We start from the raw sequence: 8,933 nt of genomic DNA, 5'->3' as shown, positions 1-8,933 counted from the left end.
CTCTCTCTCTCTCTCTCTCAATTTCTCTCCCCACCCCCTCTCTCTCACCCCTCACCCTCTCCCCCTTCCACACCCCCCATATCCACTCTCTCTCTCCTTCTCTGCCTTATAAAGATTCTGGAAACTTAGCACATTGTGAAAAAGAAAAGCACCTCAAGTACCTCTTACAAACTCACAGCAGCCAGCACACTGTTAAGAGGTTCAGTGATGTGTCACTATGCTTGGTACTGAAGCGTTCTCATGCAAGTTTTCTCTCAGCATATGACCAAAAGCAGAAAAGAGTCTTTATAAGAAAATTATATGATACACAGATAAGGAAGTGGAAATGCTTTATCATGACTGACAAGTCTATCAGGCTTGGGGGGGGCTGTATTTTTTAACTATAGACAGCTTGAATAGACACTAGTGTAAAAAGCTCGTTTCTACAGATGAGACAACTGATACCAAGATAAGTGTACTGACTTGCTTCAGGCCTCACACTCATCATGGCATTAGCATCCAAGGTCATTGGGCTGACTGTGCATCTCATCGTCTTCGGCCAACACAGTGGTTCTCTGTCACCTGTTTTCATGGGCTAGGATAATTACAAATACTAAACTGAGGAAAGACTGGCATTTGGTTGCTAACTATAAAAAGAAACTGCCATGTTTTACCACAAAAATTCTAATAGCAGGGATTTTTATCCCAAAAGAGTAAGGAGAAAATATTTATAATAATGTGTGCTCCTTTAAATTTAATATTTTCAGTTTTAGGAAAATTTATGATTAGTGTGTTTCTTACCCCCTCCCCTCCCCACCCCCACCCCCATTTTTTTTTCTTTTCACAAAATAAGGCTTGGGAACCATCAAATTATTTCAACCCCATAGTCTTAATCCCACACTCTCCTCTTCTCAGGCCACAGTGTCTATTGATCAGGCATTTTCTCCTCTGGAAACACAAGAGGTCTGCCAATTAAGTTTGCAAATTCATCCTAGAAAAAGTGCTACATACCTCTTTGCTGAATATCACTATAGTCACCTTCAAAGTGCTCCCCTTGGGAAGCTATGCTCTGATGCCAGCGCCTAGTCCACCCTTCAAAACAATTTTGGAACTCATTTTCTGGAATGGCCATCAGAGCTGTCATCATATTACCCTTGATGTCCTGAATGTCAGCAAAGTGTCTTCCTTTCAATATTTCCTTTATCTTCAGGTAAAGAAAGAAGTCATTGGGGGCCAGATCAGGTGAGTAGGAGGGGTGTCCCAAAACAGTTATTTGTTTACTGGCTAAAAACTCCCTCACAGACAGTGCCATGTGAGCTGGTGCATTTTCATGATGCAAGAGCCATGAATTGTTGGCAAAAAGTTCAGGTCATTTTCGTCTAACTTTTTCACGCAGTCTTTTCAGCACTTCCAAATAGTAAACTTGGTTAACTGTTTGTCCAGTTGGTGCAAATTCATAATAAATAAGCCCTCTGATAAAAAAGGTTAGCAATATCGTTTTGACTCTTGATTTGGACTGACAGAACTTTTCTAGTTGTGGAGAATTGGCTGACTTCCATTGTGCACTTTGACGCTTTGTTTCAGGGTAACCCAGTCCAAAACATCGTCTTGCCTCTCCAAAAGGTCTTGGCAAACTTCGACTCTCCTTTGCTTTTGTTCATCGGTGAGCTCCTTCAGGGCCATTTTTGCACACACCTTTCTCATGCCAAGATTTTCCTGTTTTTCTATCGTTTACTTGGTCTGCTATGCTTCTCACAGCCAGCTGATGATTTTGACACACAATTTGATGAAGTTTTGCGATGTTTTTGTCAGTCCTGCTCATTACTGGCCACCCTGGCCTCTTTTCATCAGTGACGCATTCTCTCCCCTCAGAAAAACATTTAATCCATTTGTACACTGCCATTTTCTTCATGGCATTATCCCCATAAACTTGAACTAACATGTCCCTGGTTTCACTTCCATTCTTGCAAAGTTTAACAAGAAATTTAATGTTTGTTCATTGTTCTAATTCAAGCTCAGACATTCTCACGATGACACACAAAAACATGCAACAACAATAATAAACGCCACTCAGCAAGACACCGCCACACGTCGACATGAACACAGTTGAGACACTGATATACAAAGGTTGTGAAACCTTACTGAGCTGTTTTGTACAGTGCTGCCAATGTACATGTGTGGTGGCAAGTTCACGAACTTAATTGTCAGACCTGGTACTGGTGTACAGGTATTTATAGCACCTTTGAGAGCTGGTGCCTGGAAGGTCTCCAGAGCTACTTCTTTAGGTCTTACTTAGTGAAACAGGAGAGGATCTATAGTTTTAAATAATCATAAAGCCAAATATAAAATTCATTTCTACTAATTTCAATAATATAAAAAAAACACATTAGACAAAAAAAGCTGAAAATTCTTATGGTAAGAATAAAGGTATAGAGAGACCAACAAAGCTCAAGTTATAGTTATGTGTTAGTTTATTTCTAGAGTAGCTTCATAAAATGCACAGGTGTCAATAGGAAACTGGTCATTGAGATGCTTCATGGTTTATTCCTTTTCAAGTTCTTAAGTCAGGATGGAGTTTGACTCTTTCTTGTATAGTTACTGACTAACAGAGTTGATACCATTGGGGTTAAATGTGTCACTTCCATGAACTCAGACAGACAAGGAGACTCAGAGCCCTGAAAGTGCTTTTCAGTCTATAAATCAGCCAGATGGTGGGGAGTGCTTTTTGTATAAAAGCGATGCAAATGAGAAAAGTGAGAATTAAGACTGATCAGTCTAGTTACCTAAATTTTAAGGGGTTTATTTAAATATATCAAGATGTGCTCTCTAAGTCATGTCATAATTTATAATAAAGCCTTTCTAGTTTTTTCCATGATCTGTAATCTTTCTATTATTCTTTCCCCATCTAGCTGAGGGAGATGACACCTTTGTTATAATGAAATTATTCCACTAGGGAAAAAGTTAATCTCCTTCCCATCTAATCAGGATTTTGAAGCATTCTGGTAACAGCATGAAATGAAAGTCTTGGTAGAATGAGAACCATATGTTCCACATGACTTTTGTCTCTACAACAATATAGATGTCAGCAGCAGTTACACATATGATTTAGGGATCATGGAGCAGTGGATAACGATACTGTGCTCCAGGATCCAGAATACTGAGTAACAGGGGAAAAAAAGATTGATCGTCTAATAATGTGCACAAAAACTACATATGTACCAGCAAGGGAGCAAACTGCTAATAAATGCAATATTCCCATGACAGGAAACATATGAACTGACCCAGAAACCCCTCCTTTATTTTATCCAGCAGATATTGTCCAGTGAAGACTTCAGAAGGTTTTGCATTTATAATAAATTTATCTCTATAGTCAAAAATAATTTTTAAAATTGCTAAAAAAAAGAAAGAAAAAGTAAAAAGGATCTACATGTTCTAGCAAATTAGACACTCCTATTCCAACCAACCATCTCCCTTCTTTGAATAGTTAAGTTATGCTGAAATTTCAAAATCAAGTTTATCTCACCATGGTAGTCTTAACTTAACCCCAGTCCAGACTTAACTACAGTCAACACCTGGTGCTTGTTCTCTGTGTTTTGAAACACTCCATACATAAATATCCCATCGATAAAAAATAAAGCCATGAGATTTTTTTCATACTCTTCCAAATGTGCCTATCACATTCTCTAAGTGTGTTAGTCTGAGATGCCTGAAAGAAGGGGGGTCTTTCCTTTCTAGTCCCAGGGTCCCCATATATTAGTTGTACCTGGCCAGTGGCAGGGGGTTGCTGAATGAGTGCCTGACTCCAGAACTTAAATCATGGCATGGCCTGTGTAAGTAGAAAATTCAAAAGTACCCAGATACTAAACATGAAATTCTCTTTTTAAAAATAAAACCCTAAAACAACATTTAAAAATAGAAGTAACTACCTCAAAACTCAAATATTTAAGGAGGAAAAAATCTTTCCCAAGGGACACCATATTTTTATACCTGAAAAATTCATGATAACCACTGTAAAACTAACTAGAAAGCATGAGATAGTACCACAGGAAGGCCAATTGAATGCAAAAATATAAGGGTTGTATTTAGAGAAAACAAAATTTTTCTGAGAGGCTGTCTTACTTAGGCTACTATAACAAAATACCACCCACTGGGTGTCTTACCCAGTAGACATTTATTTCTTACAGTTCCAGAGGCTGAGAAGTCCAAATTCAACATGCTGGTAGATAAGGTTTCTAGTGAGGGCCCTTCCTCTGGCATGAAGACATCCTCCTGGCTGTGTTCTCACATGACAGAGAGAGTGAGGGCTCCTCTTTGTAGAAGGACCCTAATCTCATCATGAGTCCCCACCCTCATGACCTCATCTAAGTCTAATTACCTCCCGAAAGCCCCACCTCCAAATACCCTCACATAAGGAATTAGAGTTTCAACATATGAACAGGAGGTGGGGCACAAACATTCACTCCATAAGAGATATAAAAGAAGATACAGGAACTAGAGAAATCCCTTCCTCTGGAAAAGAAAGAATCAATTTTGTAAATAGTTACTTCTTATTAAATTGACTTCAAATTGAATGTAATTGTAATTTAAACAATATATGATGTTTGGTGGATCTTGGAAAGCTATTGGAAGACATTTTCTTGACTAAATATTAAAACATCCTGCAAAACTACATTGATTTTATAGTAGTATAAATAGGAATTGACTGTGAATTAATAGAAGATGTCAGAAAGTCCCGGAAAAGCACATATGGACATTCAGTACATGATTAATAAGCTGTTGTGTATCAATAAGTAATGCAATTAAATAAACAGAGAAAGGCATACATACACATACAAAGACTTTTTATAGTTCCTTGCATACAAATATATCTAGACACTTACAATTCTAAGTGTGGTCTATGAGCCTGCAGTGTTGCCATCATTGGGGGCTTGTTAAATGTGTGAAGCTCAGATCTCTTCCCCTGACCATCGGAATCAGGAGATGAATTTTAACACATACTTAGGTGATTGATGTCCATGTTCACATTTGAGAAGCACTGTCCAATAAAAATTTCTACAGTGATGGAAACGATCTATAGCTGCACTGTTGAAAATGGTAGTCACAGCTACACATGGCTATTGAGTACTTTTAGTGCACTTGGGGAACTAAACTTCAAATTGTATTTTACTTAATTTTAGTTTAAAATCTCCATGTGGATAGTGGCTACCATGTTGAACAATGCAGATCTAGACCTTCTTTTTTTAATTTTTAAAAATTTATTTTTTAGTCACAGTTAACATTCAATATCATTTTGTATCAATTTCAGGTGTACAGCACAGTGATTAGACATTTATATAATTTAAGAAGTGATCCCCCAGATTAGTCTAGTACCTACTTGGCACTATACGTAGTTGTTGCAACATTATTGACTATATTCTCTATGCTGTACTTTATATCCTTGTGACTATTTTGTAACTACCGATTTGTAGTTCTTTTTTTTTTTCTTATTAGTTTCAGGTGTACAAAGCTATATAATAGTTAGACATTTACACTCCTCACAAAGTGATAACCCCCCAATCTACTACCCCTCTGACATCACATATAACTTACAATACCACTGACTATATTACCTATGCTGTACTTTATATCCCATGACTTTCTCTCTCTCCCTCTCCCTCTCTCTCTCTCTCTCTCTCTCTCTCTCTCTCTATATATATATATATATATATATATATATATATATAGTTGACATTCAATACTGTTCTACTTCAGCTTCAGGTGTACAGCACAGTGGTCAGGCATCTACACAGTCTATGAAATGATCCCCCTGATAAGTCCGGTACCCATTTGGCACCCTACATAATCTTTACAATATTACTGATTATATTCCCCATACTGTATTTCATATTTATGTGACTATATTGTGACTATAAATGTGTACTTTCTAATCCTTTCACCTTCTCCCCCATCCCAACCCCCTCCCATCTAACGACCATCAGTTTTTTCTCTATATCTCTGAGTCTATTTGTTTTGCTTTTTTCATTTATTCTGTTATTTAGAGTCCACATATAAATGAAATCATATGGTATTTGTCTTTCTCAGTCTGACTTATTTCACTTAACACTATATTCTATAGGTGCACCCATGTTGGTGCAAATTATTAGATTTCATTCTTTCTTATAAGACTTTGAAGAGAAAAATTAAAGAAGTTACAGATAAATGAAAGCATATACTATGCTCATGGATAGGAAGAATTAATATAGTTAAAATATCCATATTACCTAAGGCAATATATAGATCCAATGCAATCCCTATCAAATTACCAAGGACATTTTTCACAGAACTAGAACAAAGAATCCTAAAATTCATATGGAACCATAAAAGACCCTTAACAGCCATGGCAATCTTGAGAAGTGGGTGGTATCCCACTACCTGATATTAACTCATACTACAAGGCTATAGTAATCAAAACAATATGGTATTGGCATAAAAACTGAGATCAATAGAACATAGATCAGTGGAACAGAATAGAGAGCCCAAAAATAAATCCATGCCTATATGGTCATTTAATCTATGACAGTGGAAACAAGAATTTACACTGGAGTAAGGGCAGTCTTTAATGAATTGTGCTGGGAAAGCTAGACAGATACATGCAAAAAAATGAAACTGGACCACCTTCTTAAGCCATTTGCAAGAATAAATTCAAAATGAATTAAAGACTTAAATTAAGACCCCAAACCATAAAACTCCTAGAAGAAAATATAGGGAGTAAATTTGCAGACATTACCCTTAGTAATATGTTTACTGATATATCCCCTTGGGCAAGGAAAGTAAAAGAGAAAATGAACATATGGGATTACAGCAAACTAAAAAGTTTTTTCACAGCAGAGGAAACCATCAATAAAACAAAAAGACATGCTACTAAATGGGAGAAGAAATTTGCCAATGATACATCTGATATGGGGTTAATATCCAAAATTTATAGAAAACTCCTGCAACTCAACACCAAAGAAACAAATAACTCAATTAAAAAATGGGCAGAGGATAGGAAGAGGCCTTTCTCCAAAGAGGACATACAGATGGCCAACAGACATATGAAAAGATGCTCAACATTACTAATCATTAGAGAAATGCAAATAAAAACCACAATGAGATATAACCTCACTCCTGTCAGGATGGCTATCATCAATAAATCAACAAATAACAAGTGTCAGCGAGGATGAGGAGAAAGGGAACCCTTGTGCACTGTTGGTAGGATTGCAAACTGGTGCAGCCATTATGGAAATCAGTATGAAGGTTCCTCAAAAAATTAAAAGTAGAACCACCTTATTACCCAGCAATTCCACTCCTGGGTATTTATTCAAAGAAATAAAAAACACTAATTCAAAAAAAATATATGCACCCCTATATTTATTGCAGCACTATTCACAATAGCCAAAAAAAGGAAACAACCGAAATGCCCATTGATAGAAGACTGGATAAAGAAACTGTGGTATGTTTATACAATGGAGTATTAAATAGTCATGAAAAAAGAATGACATCTAGACCTTCCTTTGAAATATTTTCAGATAAAAAACATTTACTGAAAGAAACTTTAATATGATCTTGAAGTAGAAATGGCTCATCGAAAGATAACATCACAGCTGAAAATAGGTGACAACCAAGAGAACTGAATATATAAAAATGAAATATATTTAAAAGACTAAAGTTAACATTTAAGTGCAAAACTGGAAAATTATTTTCAACATATATTGAGAGCTAAGAAGTTACACATTCCTCTTATACTAGTAAAAAGAAAAAAAAAGAAAGAAAAACTTATAAATAAGCAAGAAATAAGCACCACAGTACTAAACAAGGACAAATGACAGGCTCATTTACAAAATAAGGATTTGAGATGGGAAATAAATACAGAAAGAGATGTTTAACCTCAGTAATAATAAAATGCAAATTCCATCACAAATAGGTTTTAATTTTTTTATGATTTCCCATGCTGTTAAACATAGTTACATTAATGTATGTAACCATAATGAAGGGAAATATGATAGTTTTAGTTTTTTTAATGAGCATACTCTTTGAAATAATAATTCTACTTAAAGGACTTGATAAGTATTCAAAACTATATGTTTGAGGCCGTTCATGGATTGTAATAGCAGAAATTTGAAAACTTTCCACATATTCAACAAAAAGAGATTAAAAAGCAAATTATTATGCAAGCAGTAAAATTATGATCTAGATCTATATTCATTTATATGAGTGTGGGCATTGTGGAGAGCACTAGTTCTAGAAAGAAAATGAGAGGCTGCTGATTGCCCCTGTATCCTAACTGTGTGGCAATGGGCATACTATGTAATCTGTTCTGCCTCAGTTCATTGATTTGAAAAAAGACAATAATATTAGTGCAAAGTCATAAGTTTTTGTGAATATTGAGTTAGTTAACTCACGTAAAATTTCTGTAAAAAATACCCCTGTGTCTAGCATTTAATACAACAAATAAGTGCTAGCTGCTCTTCACCATAGATGCAATCATAGTAATAGTAAGTGATACCTGGAGAGACAGTCAATACTATGCCTAGAACAGCTTAGCTTATGTTTTCCAATCCAGTGGCCGTTTCTCTTCCTTCATCATCCCAGTTGACATACTATTTTACTTTACCTTCCATGACACTCTATTCCTCTGTTTTCCCTCTTATTTCAATGACTTCTCCTTCCTCCTCTCCTTTGTTTGCTTTCTCTGCTGCTTGAATTCTAAATGTTGGAATCCCCAGATGTCAGGCTCAGCCCTCTAACTCACCCTATTCATATTTTCTTGCTGACCCTCCCCAATCTAAACATGAAAACCAAAGTGGTAACTCATCATTATACCATCAACCAGATTGCTTTCTCTGAAAATACTTACCACCATTTGATGCCGTCTTGTTTACACACGCACACACACATATATAGGCCCACATATGAGTGTGTGTGTGTGTGTGTGT

The sequence above is a fragment of the Hipposideros armiger genome, unplaced genomic scaffold, assembly GCF_001890085.2.
Source record: "Hipposideros armiger isolate ML-2016 unplaced genomic scaffold, ASM189008v1 scaffold_1235, whole genome shotgun sequence".
In the NCBI taxonomy this organism is placed as follows: Eukaryota; Metazoa; Chordata; class Mammalia; order Chiroptera; family Hipposideridae; genus Hipposideros; species Hipposideros armiger.
Note: the sequence above shows the minus strand (reverse complement) of the source record.